The sequence below is a fragment of the Helianthus annuus genome, chromosome 11 (assembly GCF_002127325.2).
Source record: "Helianthus annuus cultivar XRQ/B chromosome 11, HanXRQr2.0-SUNRISE, whole genome shotgun sequence".
NCBI lineage: Eukaryota > Viridiplantae > Streptophyta > Magnoliopsida > Asterales > Asteraceae > Helianthus > Helianthus annuus.
This window is the reverse complement of record NC_035443.2, coordinates 41,837,961-41,855,667: the sequence shown is the minus strand read 5'-3', so window position 1 is coordinate 41,855,667 and position 17,707 is coordinate 41,837,961.

Below are 17,707 nucleotides of genomic sequence, written 5' to 3'. Positions count from 1 at the left end.
TACGAAAAAATGTCATTTTTACGGTGAAAATGTGAGAACGGTGAAGACGATTTTGGTGTTGACATGTGGCATTGATGCTAACTTACATTAAGGGTAATATTGTCAAAAAAAAAAACCCACTCACATGAACTGGGTGTTCAAATAAAACGCCATAAAAACACCCAATTCAGAAAAGTGTCATGAAAATACCCAGTTGAAAACGCCATAAAAATACATAGTTCAGAAAAACGCCATGAAAACACATAGTTCAGAAAAACGCCATAAAAACACCTAGTTCAGAAAAACGCCATGAAAATACCTAGTTAAAACGCCATAAAAACACCTAGTTCAGAAAACGCCATGAAAATACCTAGTTAAAACGTCATAAAACACTCAGTTCAGAAAAACGCCATAAAAACCCAGTTCATTTTTTTCGAAAAGTATATCAATAGTATACTCGTTGGAAAGATAAAAAAAACGTTGAGTTTTATGGTTTAATTTTTTTAGAAAAATAATCACATATAAAAAAGTTATTGTTGGACCGTGTCGTGACCCTAAATAGTCAGTAAAGGCAGTTCATCTTCATTTACTAAGGCGGAATCAAAGTAAACAAAGTCAAAACAACTTGTTTCCTCTTAATCTCCTTTCTATTACTGAAATCAAAAACGTTTTCTGACAGAATTTTGAGAGCACCTCGGATCTGATTTCGCTCAAAAGTTACAAATGAATCACAGCCTACACCTATTTATAGAACAGCTGATTCCGCTTGTTGGTGCATGCATCTGTCGACTTCGTCTTGTATCGAGTCATACATTGAATTGTATAGATTAGGGCACGATTTACGAGAAAACAGGAAGATGTTAGAGTTTAGAGAGCTGATTTCGCTCATAGGGTCTTAGTGTGATGATTTCGCTTATGTGGACAGTTGGTGATTTCGCTTTTATGGACATGTGTTCATTGGGGCGAAATCAGGACCCTATATATAGGGTCCTGAGCGAAATCAGAAGTAAGTGTTGTATGAATTCCATACCGAGGTGCTGCCGGTGTGAAGATTGAGCTGTAATCGTTGTCATATCAATACAATCAGTAGATTAAGTGAAGAATCAGCTTTTCCTAGCTTTGTTTCTTGTTTTCCACACCTGAAACAGAGTAGAACACCTCTGAACGACTCATTCGGGTCAGATCGCGATCCTACAAGTGGTATCAGAGCTCAGGAGGAGTTCTGCAGAGATTAGCTGGATTTCATCTTGTTTTCTTACTTCTACACCTTCTTTCTTCACCAGATCAAAATTTAACGGTCAAAATTTCGCTCAAAATTTCACAGACTGTGTGTTATTGGACATAGATAAATCCCTGAAAGTTTGACACTAAAATACGGACTAAAAATGGACCGAATTACCCTTCGAATTGATTTCGCTTATATGGACACATCCTGATTTCGTTCATAACAGTACATTGATTTCGCTCCTAGGGTATTCAGTCTGAGATTTCGCTCCAAATACTAGGGTAATTTCGCTCCTGGGATACAGACAAGTTGATTTCGCTCAAAATTCAAGTCTGGTTTCGCTCAAGCTGCACAAACATCCTAATTTCGCTCATAACTGTTCCCTGATTTCGCTCTTGGGAGACTTAGTGTGGGATTTCGCTCCAAGTGTGATATAATTTCGCTCCTAGTTGCACAAGCATCTAATTTCGCTTTTGTAGTCATTTGGAATTTCGCTCTTACTGATTACTTGTTGATTTCGCTCATAAGACACAGATTTTGAAAAACGTGATAAGTCATCATGGATACCGAGTTCTACAACGCATTTGCAACACCGTCTGGTCCGGCTGCTATTGCCCAAGCCATGAATTTAGAAAATGAGACGGAAACCACCCAAAAACCCCCGAAACTGATGAGCATTGAAGAGTATTACGGGTGGAAAGACAGATTCGAGAACTGGGTACAGGCAAACCATCTTAGATCATGGGAATGTATCTTGAAGAAATACGTGTTGCCTAGAACAGAGTTACAGGTCCTCAAAGAGTTATCTGAGTTTACTGATCAAGAACGGGTTATGTATAAAGCAGAAAAGATGATGATCAGTCTGTTACAACAAGCTATCAAAGAAGACATCTTCATTCTGCTACAGCATGAAAAGACTGCAAAGTCAATCTGGGATGCTCTTCGTGTTAAATTTGAGGGTAGCGAGAACATGATAAAGAGCAAGAAGGCGTTACTCAAGAAAGAGTTTGATTTATTCAGTAGCTTACCGGGAGAGGATACGAAGAAGCTGATTGAACACTACTGCCACCTTGTACGATCAATGTCGATGTTGAGTATTACTAAAGATCGTGAAGAGTGGGTAGACAAATTGGCTGATGCGTTACCACAGAAAGAGTGGGGAACGTATTTGATGATTCTGAAGAACACAGGTGTTTATGATGGATTAACTATCTCTCAGTTCATAGAAAAGATCGAGAGTCAGGATCTGGAACAACAGAAGATCGCTAGGATGAACAGTCCGAGTGGTCAACAGGATGTAAAGATGTATTACAAAGGTAGCGTTCCGATTCCAGAAGCTGAGAGAAGTCCAAAAATCCAGACCGCATTCAGTGCTGGAGATTCAACAGAAAAAGTTGATCAGGGCTCAAACAGTAGCAGTGGATTCTCATCATTTCCGAGTGTTAATCATAAAGAGTCAAACACGAGTTTTCATTCTCAGAGCACTAAAACAGGAAATGGTTATATAATTCAGTGCAACATCGCTCTAAATCTTCCAGAAGGTCAAAGTTTTTCTGAGGAAACTGCTAAAGACCACATAGCTCTACTTGGTTCTGTGTTGTTATCTTATGAGGGTCTAGTTGCTGGTCGAATCGGGAATCCTATGCTCACAAAGGAGGATTACGATCAAATAGACGCCGAAGAGATGGAACTGATGGACATTAAATGGTGTCTAGCGAATGTTCTCAGACGAGCTGAAAAGTTCAAGCTGATTACTGGGAGAAATGACTTTCTCGATGCTCATGTATCTACTTTAGGTTTTGATAAATCTAAAGTTACTTGTTTTCGATGCAGGGAGAAAGGCCATTTCAAGCGAGAGTGCAAGAACAGGGAGGCTAATGGTGCTCAGAATCCGTTTGCAAAAGACGACTACTACCGGAAAGCCATTTATCAATAGGTTGGTCAAAAACAAGATTCACAGACGGCTCATGGTAGGAAGATTGAGGATTCAAAGAGAGCATGCTTGGTAGATTTCAACTGGAATAACTACATATCAACTGAAAGCAAAGCATGTATAGTCGATCAAGATGATGAAAGACTACCTGAAGGCTTCAGTTGGGATATGTTTGTTGATGAAAAGGGTGATTACAAAGCTTTCATAGCTAAGATTGTCAGAGAACCAGACATGTTTGCCACCTGGATGAAGTCTATTGGTGAGACGGTGAAAAGTGTGGAAAAACAGTCTGTTACATCTGACGAAAGCTCAGAAAGTGCTGATGAAGGTTCACAGAGTTCAGATGAGAGTGTACAGAATGATGTTACCTCAGAAACAGAAGTTGTTTTTGATCAAACACCATCTGATTCTTGTTTATCAGATGCTAGTTCTGAAAAGTCTGCATAGTTTGATTAGTCACCTCCAGATGATAGTAGTGACGATGAGGAGGAAAAACATTTTAATGTTGCTAAAACTCATTTATCTCCTGAAAGTTTTCATTTCTATTTTGCAGATCGCCTAGAAAAGCTAAAGGAGAAAAGAGCTGCAAAAGAACAACAGGAAATGAAGACTGAAAATGTTGGTGAAAAGATTGCTGAGAGTGAGCAAGTGAAAGAAGAAGAGAAGGTGATGGAAGCAGAAAAAGTGGTAGAAGTGGTGAAGACAATCGAGGTTGAGAAGATTATTGAAATTGTCAAGCATTGTGAAAAATGTCTTGAAGCTTGCAAAGAGTGTGCAGCAAAAGATGAAATAATTGCTGAATATGAGAAGAAGAAGGAGCAGTTACTGTTCAACCTCAACTATGTAAAAGAATCATATGATGTCTTGAACAAAACAGTAACTGGTCTCCAAAAGACAAATTCGGAAAGAGAACAAGCACTTACGATGATGAATGCTGTTATGATGTCAAAGCAGAAAGCAATCAATTTCTACATCGAAGAAAGTGCTAAGTGGAAGCAAGAGTTGGAGACAGAGAAGATTGAGAATGAGAAAATTAGACGTTTATTGCAAAGTTATTCTAGCTCTGATTATCTTATTGACCGAATTTACCCAACTGTTGCAGGTATGGAAGCTTTTCAAGATGACAAGCCGAAGAAAAAGGATACTGGTAAGAAACCGACTGTTAGCTATAACAAGTGTCCGCCTCCGATTTGGGAAGGATATTCACCTAGAAAACCAAACGAGGAGCAACTTGAAAAAGCAGTCAATATAAAGCTAAAAACCGACACAACTGATGAATTACCAGAAAACATTGATATCACGTTCACCTCGTCTGACACTGATCATGAGTCTGAGTTAATCAAAAAGGTGGTTGATCAGGTGTTGGATACTGATGAGAATGAGTCAAAGTCTGAGTCTGGAGGGTCAAATTCGTCAGTCAACAGTTCAAAATCGTCGGTCGAACGTTCTTACAGTAAAGAATTTTTGTTATCAAAGGCAAATTTGGATGATGAAACATTTGAAGTAGCATACACTTTAAATGATTCGGATAAATTATATTCTGACAAAGAATTTCCAATAAGAAGTGTTCGTTTTGACATGAAAAGGTTTTCAAAATGACAGAAATTAATATTTCTGAAATAAAAGATTTAGATCTTAATGGAAAACCTAAAAAATACACTTCAAGAGTTCAACAACGTTTAAACAAGAAAAAGGGTTACAATTCTGGTCCTGGTTTTCAAAAGAAACCTAACCAAAATCGTAGCTACAAAAAGAAAGGTCTTGGCTTTATTCCACCAGAAAATAATAAAAATGATAAAAATTCTAAAACAAAAACAGAATTTGTGTCAGGTGGAAGTGCTGAAGATGAACAAAAGAAACCGTTCTGGAGACAGTCAAACCAGGAGTTTCTTGCTGAAAAGAAGAAGAATGGAACTGAAGTGTCATATCCAAGAGAAACTCGTACCTGTTACAGATGCAATGAAGTTGGTCACATTGCATGGAACTGTCAGAAAAACGCCAAAACAAAACAGGGAGTTTCTCAGAAAGTGAAAGAAAAGGTAATTGATGTTGAACTACCAACCGAAAGATTTAAAATTTTTGAAAACTCAACTTATGAGGTTGGTGAGTGTTCTAAAAAGAATTTTTACAAAAAGAAAGAGAAAGACAACCAAGTGTGGGTCGCTAAGAAAATTAATGAGAAAGTCGGCGATGAATCTGGTTCCACAAAGCCAGAGGAGCCACAAAGTGAGGAGAAAATTTCAGTGAATGATGATGAGTTTCCATCACTGAAATTTGAAGAGGTCAAAAAGAAGGTTGGTAAGGTTGAAATCTCGAATCAATTCTACACTGAGAAAACTAAGTTTGATGTCGAGAAAACATTTAATGGAAGTGTTAAGAAAAAGTTTGGGAAAATGTTGAATGGGAAAGCAAAGGGGGTTAAAGACTTTTATGCAACTAAAAAGGCAACATACAACCCTACTGCGCAAGAATTGAAATCCATCAAGTCTGAAAAGACTTGGATGGAAGTTTGTTTCCCTTGAAGTCGTAGGACTATGCCGGAGATCCCAAGTTTATATCGTGGATCAGGAATCGGCATCATTCATGTTTTGATGAGTTTGTTTGAAAGTTTCTGAAAGTGTTTGAAATTTTACAGGTGAAAGGACTACGCCGGAGCTTCCAGGTTGGTAAGTGTGAAGCAGGAATCGGCATCCTGATTGGTAAATGTAGACGTAACATTCCTACAGTTGATATTGTGTTGGTCATACCTACAAGTGGTATTGTTTGTGATACTTACAGCTGATACTTACAATTGGTACAGAGATTGCTTGAATGCAAAACAGTAAATCAGGGACATTAAATTGTACTTGATTTACTACACATGATAAAAATTGACAAGATGATGAACCATATCCCCGATTTTAACAAAGTAGTAAACCTTCAAGTGGTAAAAACAAACTCATTTTCCGGAAAAATCATTTTGATTAAAACAAACTTAAGTGTTTTGAAATCTAAATGAGAAAATGGTTTGTGAAAGGGGGAGTTCTAATTGTTTATGTCTAGAGAATGGAAATTTGATGCGATTCGATGTCAGTTGTCAAGTTTTGTACAGTTTGTTTTACATTTCATGTTTCAAGTGGGTCAAGAGTCTAGTTGTTTTCAAATTTCCTTTGAAATGTGTTTGCATTTTAGGGGGAGTAGAAATTTTCAGAAAATCCAAAAACATTAGAAAATTTGAAAAATACAAAAACATGATAAAAACGTAAAATGAGTTTTGTTGTGAAAAGAGGAAATGATAGTACATCAGTGGGCTGTCACAATATGCTAGAGAATTGTAAAGTTAAAATGTGATAAACAATCTCACTGAGGATATGCCAGTAGGTTTTTACACATTTAGTAAATTGTAACGAGATATAAACCTAAAACTTCAAACTTGCTTGTTCTGTGGGTTAACAACTTCTTGGATATATAGGTAACCCCTGAAATCTTGTTTGAAAGGTCCCTTATTCTGAGATACTAGGTCTTTATGCTCAGTGATATCTGGGGTATTATCCCAGGACTTCTGTTGTATGAAAGTACTGACCTAGTCCCCGGATAATGCTTTCCGCAAAAGCTTGAAACATAGCTTCGCCCTCAGCATGTCGATGAAACAATAAAATTGATAGTCACTGCTGTTGTAATCAAAAGATCCTCTAAAGGGGACACACCAAAAGTCGAGCCGTCATCTCTCTGCTGAATGAAAGTTCTGACTTGAGCTCTCACGGTTTCGCACCTAACCCCTGACAGATATCAGCTGTGGTATACTCACCTGTAAGACTGAATATTGGGATCTGGATACGGAGTATATTCAAGTAGTGGGACACACAAATAAGTTCAAGTGTTTAAAACATTAACATCGTATCTCTGATCAATTGAAATCTGTGTGAAAATTTAAGTGGACAAATATACTGACAATCTAGGTGAATTGTTTAGAACTTAAAATGTAATCAGCTTAATGGTGTTCGTGACATGTCTCAAAAACTGATATGATCCTCTTACGCAAACTCTCAAAAATATTGTTTTGTAAATATTTCATTTCTGCATCTTGTTGTTTCTACAATTGGTGTCAGTCTTTGTCTTTACAAGTGGTGTCATTTACTTTCTTTCAGAAAAATCTAAAAAGAGTTTGTGTGTGTTTTAGCATAAACTTTTGAAAAGTCAAAAAGATTTTCGACAACTGATGTTGGAGAGCTGATTTTCAAAATTCCAAGTGCTAAACATGATGACATTGTTGTGAGGGGGAGTGTGCTTTGATCGTCAAAACATGTTTTTAAATCAACAAGTGGTTCATCATAGAGTTAGTTTTGAGGGGGAGTCAGTGTTAGTGCATACGTGATGTTAGTGCATACATTTATATTCTGAGGGAGAATGTATGTTGGTGCATACGGTTATTTTCAAATTGTTAAATTTAGAAAATTTACTTCTGGGTTAAGATTGTGCAAGTCAAGTTGAGCCAGGTCATTCGATTCTGAAATCTGAGATAGATGAGAGCCAGGTTCCGATACCTGAGGTTTCTGAGATGTTAACAAGCCAGACTGCGATCCCAACAAATCGAGAGGGGGAGTCTGAAGACATTCGGATGTAATCCTGAGCCAGGTGACGATCTTGAGCAGAGCTTGAGCCAGGTTTCGATTCTGTGGTGAAAGTTAAAGCCAAGCAACAGTCTTGGACTTGTGAAAGCCAGACAATAATCCTGTAGCAGATGTTGCTGAAGAACAAAGAAATGCCAGCAAATCGAGAGGGGGAGTCTGAAGATATTCAAGTAGATATTGTTAAAGGGGAGTCTGTTGAAGATAGAGAGAGAAGCTGATATTCGCTAATTTACACGTATTTTAGTCCCCCGTTTTACCCCTATTTTATGCGTTTTCGGCCGTAAAACCGTCATTCGGATACCTAATTATCTACACTTTTGTTTATAGGCCTAAAACAGCATACCAGACAAGATGATAGCGAAAACGAAGACTTTCCAGACAAAACGACGAAGCTGCAAACCTTCTGTTAAGAAAACTGACCTGGGCGTGTGGAACGGTCGTGCCACCTGATGCACGACCGTGCATCTGCGATAAATCAAGAATAACCCGGCAGTGAACGAAGGTGCAACACCGCGTGCAGCACATTGAAGGCCAACCCGGGAATGCACGGTCGTTCCAGATCTTGCACCCCGTGCATCTCCGATGATCAAAGCCAACCTCGGAACTGAACGACCAGTGCGACCAGGCGTGCAACAACAACTCGGAAATGAACGACCGTGCCATATGGAGAACGGTCGTGCGATATCGAATCTAGTCAACGATCTGCTGATGTCATGCAGTATGGTGGACCACCACCAATTATTGCTTAAAGTGCACGGTCGTGCGATCCATGCACGACCGTGCGACATCGAAAAAGCATAAAAACAGAACAGAAACATTCTGTTCGTAACTCTGGAATTTTGGAGAGCTTTGCAGGCGATTTTGAGGCTCCGAAGGCTTCTGCAGTCACCCGGATTCAAGCCACATTGCCCGGTTTAGCTCGGTTACTATACGGATTCTCATTCTTATGCTTGTTTATGGTTTGGTTTCTTAAATCTTTCCATAATTTTGTTATGTTTCAAGCATTAGACTGATTATTATGTATTAATGTAAGCCTTTGGGCAAAAACGCAAACAATCCCTTGCTTGATTATAGCCATTAGTATGCTAATCTTTGTTTGTAATGACATTTTGAAGTATTTTCTATGATTATCTTTGATGATTAGTTTGCAACCTTGTTATTGATATTGATTTCTTGATTATAAGTAATTGTGTTGGATGATTGGTACTTGGTTAGTTAAGATAGTTGAAAAATGAAGCTTAATTAATCATTTATTAGTAAACTTTTAATTTGGTTAACTAGTTTAACTTGGTTAAAATGTGGGCACCATGATACTAGAAATGGTTAGTGGTTTAATAAAATGTAATTATTGTTAATCAAGAGAGCTTGCCCTCACGGAAGGACTCTAACGGGTTAGATGGTGTTGTTATGAATTCTTGCCATGATTTGTTAGCTTAGTTAGTAGTTTCGGCCAAAATTGCTATCTTGGTGAACTTATGTGCAAGATTTGTAAAATGAACTCGGTTGTGATTTAATCTAGTTTATGCTTGTCTCGGTGGTTGCATTGTGTTTATCGGTGTCGCTTTCCTTGATTAAGTGAGGTTAGAAAACTCCTAACGGATGACTAACTTATTTTTAGGAGATTTTCATAGACATTTATCAATTGCACGTTAAAGAACAATTTTAGGTGGTTAAAGTGTGTTTATCGTTTTAACTTTCCGAATGATTGTCATGTTAGGATTCCCGAAAGGGATACTAATTGTCTCAAAATGGAAAATTGACCGAATGCTTCTAGTGCCAAAACTGACTTAGTCGACATGCTTTGGTTGTGTATTAAGCAAGGCTATTTATATATAATTTACTATGTTTTATAAGTATTTATTTATGCTTACTTTAGATTAATTAAAACCAAAACAAATTATGTTTTTACCGGTAATTTAGTGGCAAAGGTCTAGTATTATTTATCCGCCCATTTCCGTGGATCGATACTTGGTTCTTACCGATACTTTACTACATATATGACGGGGTACACTTGCCCTTTCGTGTGTGTTTTGATGTAAAAGTAATAATCACTTTTATAAATTTAAAACCAAATCGTGTGTAATTTCATTGTAAAAATATGTGTAGTCACGCACACGTCAAAGTTTTTGGCGCCGTTGCCGGGGACTGGCGAGTTTTAGGAACGACCCGAGTCATTGTGTTATCGGTGTATATACTTGTTAATATTTGTGTATATGTTCGTGATTATTTATTTGTTGATTTATTTGTTAATATTTCTTGCTTTTAATTCAATTTATTCATTTTCGTGATTCTTTTGTACACTTGTAAATTTTTATTCTATTTATTTGTTCTAATCCGGATTTATTTATTTATTTATTCGTTGAGTTTTCGGCTCTTAAAAATCGTTTTTAAATTAGCCGATTCGATTATTTTCATTGCTTTAATTTTTATAAAAATTTCGGTCCATTTTCGGATTTTTATAAAATTTTCAGCCCATTTTTATACATATTCTGTTTCTTTTCAGCTAAAAAAAAAACAGCATTATTATATTAATAAAATATTCACCGTGTCAGTTTTTCGTTTGCAGGTTGATGTCCTCAACTCCCGCGCCCGCTATTGCTGAGACGACTGACGAACCAGCGCATAATCTAAAAAGAAGTAAGAGGCTGCGCGAAAGGTCACTTGTCATTGCACAACGCATTGCAAATGCAATCGACGAGCCGGTGATTATCTCTGAAGACGAAAGCTCAGGGGACGAGGAGAGAGTCGTCATGGCGGACGACGACCGACCGTTGAATGAAACAAATCTGCCCGGAAGGGCAGGCCTGGAGCCGAGTATCCTTCAGCCTACTATAGATACTCCTACTTTTGAAATTAGACCTAGTATTATTAATATGGTGCAAAATTCTGTACAGTTTGACGGACGTGAGCATGAAGATCCTGGGAGGCATATCGCTGTTTTTCTCGCTGTCTGTTCGACATTTAGGATTACAGGTGTTTCGGAGGATGCGATTCGGTTGAGGTTGTTTCCGTTTTCGTTACGTGACAAAGCTAGAGCTTGGCTTATGTCACTTCCTGCCGGGTCCATCAGGACCTGGAATTAGTTGGCGGAGCAGTTTATGCAGAAATATTTTCCACCTGAGAAAACGAACAAGCTACGGAACCGGATTGTTTCCTTTCGCCAGGACGAGGGCGAGTCGTTGCATGCGGCTTGGGAGAGATTTAAGGATTTGTTGATTGAGGTGCCACATCATGGCTTCTCCAAGCGACAGCTGGTTTTGACGTTCTATCAGGGGCTCAGTTATAATACGCAGGAGCGATTAGACGTGAACGCGGGAGGCGATCTTGGAACTAAGACGCCGACTGAAGCGTATGATATTATAGAAAAAGCTGCGTTGAAATCCAGCTCGCTTCGGGATGGAGATAGAGGTCGGGCATCATCATCATCATCTCGCTCAGGAGTTCATGCTGTAGACGACTACACGGCCATTACTGCACAAATCTCGGCTCTTGCATCGAGATTCGACAGGTCCCAGATGATTGCGCATGCTGGCTCGTGATGTGACCAGTGCGGAGTGTCACACGAGCCTGGGGCATGTTTTCAGGGAGTCGTATATGAGGGCCACGAAGAAGTAGATTTCGTGAGTAATCAAGTGAGGCCGCAGAACAACCCGTACAGTAACACCTATAATCCCGGTTGGAGAAATCACCCAAATTTTGGGTGGCGAGCGAACACAGGAAATCAGAATCCTTTGGGATTTACTCAGCGTGCTCCAGCGCCTCAGCTGGGTCAGCAGTACCAGCAGTACAACCAACTCTACCAGCAGCGTCCATATTCGTACCAGAATCAGGGCACTGGGAGTAGCTCCCAGCAGCAGGCCCCTCAATCTAGTTCCAAGCTGGAGGATATGATAGCTCAGCTTCTCTCTAGCTCCGAAAAACGATACCAACAAAGCGAAGATCGTTTTCTAGCTAACGAGGGAGAAATGAGGAGTCAGAAAGCCTCGATTCAGAATATCGAGAATCAGGTTGGTCAGCTGGCGCAGATGATGTCCAAAAGGCCCCCAAGTGGTCTTCCGGGTAATACAGAATCAAACCTGGGTGGGCATGTGAATGCGATCATGACCAGGAGTGGAAAAACTACCGGACCCGTCATATCGGACTCACCACCGATCACTTGTCAACATTATAATATTATTAATTTCTAATCATATATAGTTGATGGAAAGGGATGTTGATTTGATAATATTATACTTGTCAACATTATTTTATTTCTTATAAATATTACCCTTGTTATTCATTGCATATGCAGCTTGTGAGATCAGCAATGATGGATGGAAGTGGGCATGCAATTACTTCTTATGCACGCCACTCAACACCATTTCAAGAAGAGGATGAACTACTTGAAGAACTCAGATGAATATACTGTAGAAACTTGAAGAATTACTCTAGTAGTCGACTGTTGATTTCGGATTTATAAACCGAATTTGTTGTATCCTTCGTTAACGTGTTATATATCTTGGTTTATAAATTTTTTTTCTTACGGAATAGTCGGCAAACCAAGTCTTGTGTGGGTTGTAAAATCATCATTGTTTTCAAAATTTCAGTTATTTGGATAAAAATTAGGATTTACAGGAGGAGATCCGTATAGGCTTATATAAATTTGCATGTCATATGTACATTTATTTTAACGGCCCAGTTGAGGTGTGCGCATATAATGTATATATGTGTGGGCCTTCGTGTGACAAAAGTGAAATTGCACTAATTTTAACATTATTTTACTAATTTCATGAAAATAATGTTAAAAGCAGTGGACGGTTAATCATGCATCATGTGGTGGCGTTGATAGCCAAAAGACAAGGGGTTACGTGTACTAATTAGCCTTTGTTCTGATTGCTAAGTGTTATGTGCTTTAGGTACAAAGCTTGATGCAAAACTACTGTCGAGCCGAGGGTTTCACTTGAAGCGATCTCTCTATTCCTACGGGGTAGTGATATCATAAAGTATAAAACGTATATTCATTTTTCACACAAAAAAAGTTATCAACAAATATTTGCTATATAAAAGTCCCTGCTCATGTAACAAAACTCAAAAAGTTTTGCTTTCAAACTTTGTTTTATTAAAGTACCTAGAGTTATTTAGAATTAGAACGCATTTGTGAAACAATATTTAAAATAATGACCCGTTCATTACCTCTTAGATATGTTACAATTTGATAAACTGGCATCTAACCTTTTTGTTAAAAGAATTTATATAATCATATTTTGAAGGATTTTAGGGGTTAATGAATTGACAAGTGTAGAAATTTTAATATTCTTTTTCAAGTTATTTTTTTTTTCTAATATAATACAGATGCTGAGGGAGTTCCTCATGTAAAAGAGAAAAAATGTTCTTTTTTTATTAATGCTAACCTTTTTTTTTTCAAATTTATTATATACAGTTTATAATCAAATAATTTTTACTTTTTTATATTACAATCCAATATTAAACTCACATAACCTAAACTCTTACATAAGAAAGAAGAGAAATATATTAGGTTTAGTTTCATTTAAAAACTAACATTTTTCATTAGAGATGTGAGAAGGCATAGGAATTGGCATGTGGACATTATGTTTTGGATTTAGACATAATGTTTTGGACTTACACATGATGTTTTGGATTGTTTTGGCAAGAAAAACACTAAATATAGCAATTTAAGACACAATACAATGAATTCTAGGATTAAAACTTAAAACACCATGCCAAGAATGTTAAGCGGTGTGTTTTAAATTTCATGTCTATAATACATTAAATTGTGTTTTAAAATGTTATGTTCGGTGTTTTTCTTGCCAAACAACCCAAAATATCATGCCTAAGTCCAAAAAAAACCAACCTATATGTCAATTCTTATTTCTTCTCACACTTCTTACGAAAAAATGTCATTTTTACGGTGAAAATGTGAGAACGGTGAAGACGATTTTGGTGTTGACATGTGGCATTGATGCTAACTTACATTAAGGGTAATATTGTCAAAAAAAAAAACCCACTCACATGAACTGGGTGTTCAAATAAAACACCATAAAAACACCAATTCAGAAAAGTGTCATGAAAATACCCAGTTGAAAACGCCATAAAAATACATAGTTCAGAAAAACGCCATGAAAACACATAGTTCAGAAAAACGCCATAAAAACACCTAGTTCAGAAAAACGCCATGAAAATACCTAGTTAAAACGCCATAAAAACACCTAGTTCAGAAAACGCCATGAAAATACCTAGTTAAAACGTCATAAAACACTCAGTTCAGAAAAACGCCATAAAAACCCAGTTCATTTTTTTCGAAAAGTATATCAATAGTATACTCGTTGGAAAGATAAAAAAACGTTGAGTTTTATGGTTTAATTTTTTTAGAAAAATAATCACATATAAAAAAGTTATTGTTGGACCGTGTCGTGACCCTAAATAGTCAGTAAAGGCAGTTCATCTTCATTTACTAAGGCGGAATCAAAGTAAACAAAGTCAAAACAACTTGTTTCCTCTTAATCTCCTTTCTATTACTGAAATCAAAAACGTTTTCTGACAGAATTTTGAGAGCACCTCGGATCTGATTTCGCTCAAAAGTTACAAATGAATCACAGCCTACACCTATTTATAGAACAGCTGATTCCGCTTGTTGGTGCATGCATCTGTCGACTTCGTCTTGTATCGAGTCATACATTGAATTGTATAGATTAGGGCACGATTTACGAGAAAACAGGAAGATGTTAGAGTTTAGAGAGCTGATTTCGCTCATAGGGTCTTAGTGTGATGATTTCGCTTATGTGGACAGTTGGTGATTTCGCTTTTATGGACATGTGTTCATTGGGGCGAAATCAGGACCCTATATATAGGGTCCTGAGCGAAATCAGAAGTAAGTGTTGTACGAATTCCATACCGAGGTGCTGCCGGTGTGAAGATTGAGCTGTAATCATTGTCATATCAATACAATCAATAGATTAAGTGAAGAATCAGCTTTTCCTAGCTTTGTTTCTTGTTTTCCGCACCTGAAACAGAGTAGAACACCTCTGAACGACTCATTCGGGTCAGATCGCGATCCTACACCGCTCAAAATGGTTCAAGCGGAACCCTGATTTCGCTCCAAGTGATTTAAGCGGAATCTCTAATGAAGTTTCGAGCGGAATCTCTAAGTTCAACTCGAGCGGAGTTACATGATTTTCTGATTTCGCTTGAAATGACTAACCAGTCATTTCAAGCGGAATTACATTCTAAGATCCACTTTTCATGTTTTCCAACTCCAAACACCTATCTAGACCTAAGACTCGATTAAGAAGCAGTAAACAGACATTCAGTGCACCAACAGACTCCCCCTTGGATGTTGACGAAGTCTTCGGCGTCGAGTCTTCAGTCTTTGTCTCTATCCAACTCTGTCTTCTCATTGTAAAAACTCTCTCTTCACACAGGTTCATGATCTTGACCCAGCTCTATCTTCAACCTCCCCTTTGACTGTTGATCCAGAACTCTAACTCCCTCTTTTACAGACTCCCTCTCTCGGAATGCTAGGACTTGAATTCTAGTTCAAACTTTGTCATTTTGATGCCGTGGGGATTTTGAAATCCACAACCTGTTTCTCAAACATATAACATTTCAAACTATACCAACTAACAAAAACTTTCAACTTTACATCAGTTCTAGAAATCCACTTAAGTATTCAGGTCCAAGTTAATGACCCTGATTACTCAATTAATCTACCAAGTCCAACTTAATGACCTTGGTTGATCTTTGACAAATCAAACTGATTTTAGTTCAAAAATTTTCAAACATATTCTGAAAATAACAAGTTTCAAGTTAATGAACTTGTTTTTGTCTTTTCAACAATTCAGACTTTATCAATATAAGCTCTCCTCGTTCTCTAGTCCAGAAATTTCCTGCATCTGCTTCAACTCCAAGAATCCAACAGTCAACTCTCCACTTTGGTTTGTCGGAAAATAAAGCAAAAATAAAATCTTTTTGGATTTTTAATAATGTTCCTAAACTAGAAATGAAATATAGAAACTCAAATTGCAGAATGTAACAAAAACAAACTATTTACAAACATATTTTTGGTAAGCGTGTTAGGGAATCATATCAGTTATCAGACAAGTCACTAGTACCGTTAAGCTTTAATTTTATACTCAGAATTAAACAATTCACGTAGATTGTCGATATACTGATCCACTTTAAATTCTCACACAATTTTCAACCTATTCAGGATACAAATTAGATGTTTTAAGAACTTAACTCATTCATGTGTCCCACCTCTTGAATATACTCCCGTATCCAGATCCCAATATTCAGTCTTACAGGTGAGTATACCACAAATGATATCTGTAAGGGGTTAGATGCGAGGGCCGTGAGAGCTCAGATCGATACTTCTGTATACGCAGAGAGATGACGGCTTCGTCTTTTCGGTGTGTCCCCTTTAGAGGATCTTTTGTTTCAACAACAATGATTATCAATTTTATTGTTTAATCAGTTTGCTGAGGGTGATGCTGTGTTTCAAGCAATGCAGAAAGTATTATTCGAGGATAGGTCAGAACTTCCATTCAGCAGAAGTCCCAGAATAATACCCTAGATATCACTGAGTATAAAGACCTAATATTTCAGAAAGAGGGACCGTTCAAACGAGATTTCAGGGGTTACCTATATATCCAAGTAGTGTTCCCCACGAAATAAGCAAGTTTGAATTTTTATGTTTATATCCTGAACAAACCTACTAAATGTGTAAAAACCTATCGACACATCATCAGTGAGACTGTTTAACGCTTTAAACTTTACAAATCTTTAGCGTACAGTAACTGTCAAACCGATGTACTATCATTTTCCCTTTTTCACACAAGCTCTTTTTCTGATTTTATATTGTTTTTGGATTTTATATTTTCTCATGTTTTTGTATTTTTGAATTTTTAACTGTTTTTGTATTTTCTGAAAATATATCTACTCCCCTTAAATACCAAAACAAGTAAAAAATCGGCAAACCATTGCAGATTTTTTTCATCGTCATCTACAACAGTACCTTCATCAACGCCAATAATGCCATCCGACACCGAGAAAAGCTTCATACCATTCAGTTTTAAAAGATATTTAAAACGTGTTTTGTCAAAAGCTTTGGTATGTAAATCAGCTTTCTGATTGTCAGTGTGGATTTTCTCAATTCGAATCAACTTCTTCTCGAAGCAATCTCGGATGAAGTGATGTCGAATTTCTATATGTTTAGTTTTAGCGTGATGTACTGGATTTTTCGTTATATTAATAGCGGCCTCATTATCAACAAATAGAGGTGTGTTAAGAAACTACAAACCATAGTCGCACATCTGTTGCTGTATCCACAGGATCTGAGAGCAGCAACTGCTAGCAGAAACGTACCCCGCTTCACATGTGGATAGCGCCACAGACGTTTGTTTCTTACACTGCCAGGTGACCAAGCGAGGTCCAAAGAACTGGCATCCTGCTGTTGTTGATTTTGAATTGACTTTGCAGCATCCAAAATCCGAGTCGGAATACCCTTCGAGCATAAAGTCGCCTTTTCTAGGATACCACAACCCCAATGTTGGAGTTCCTTACATAAGAAAGAACAGAAATATATTAGGTTTAGTTTCATTTAAAAAGAACATTTTTCGTGAGAGATATAAGAAGGCATAGGAATTGGCATGTGGACATTATGTTTTGGATTTAGACATGATGTTTTGGATTGTTTTGGCAAGAAAAACACTAAATATAGCAATTTAAGACACAATACAATGAATTCTAGGATTAAAACTTAAAACACCATGCCAAGAATGTTAAGTAGTGTGTTTTAAATTTCATGTCTATAATACATTGCATTGTGTTTTAAAATGTTATGTTCGGTGTTTTTCTTGCCAAACAACCCAAAATATCATGCCTAAGTCCAAAACAACCCAAGCTATATGTCAATTCCTATGTCTTCTCACACATCTTACGAAAAAATGTCATTTTTACAGGAAC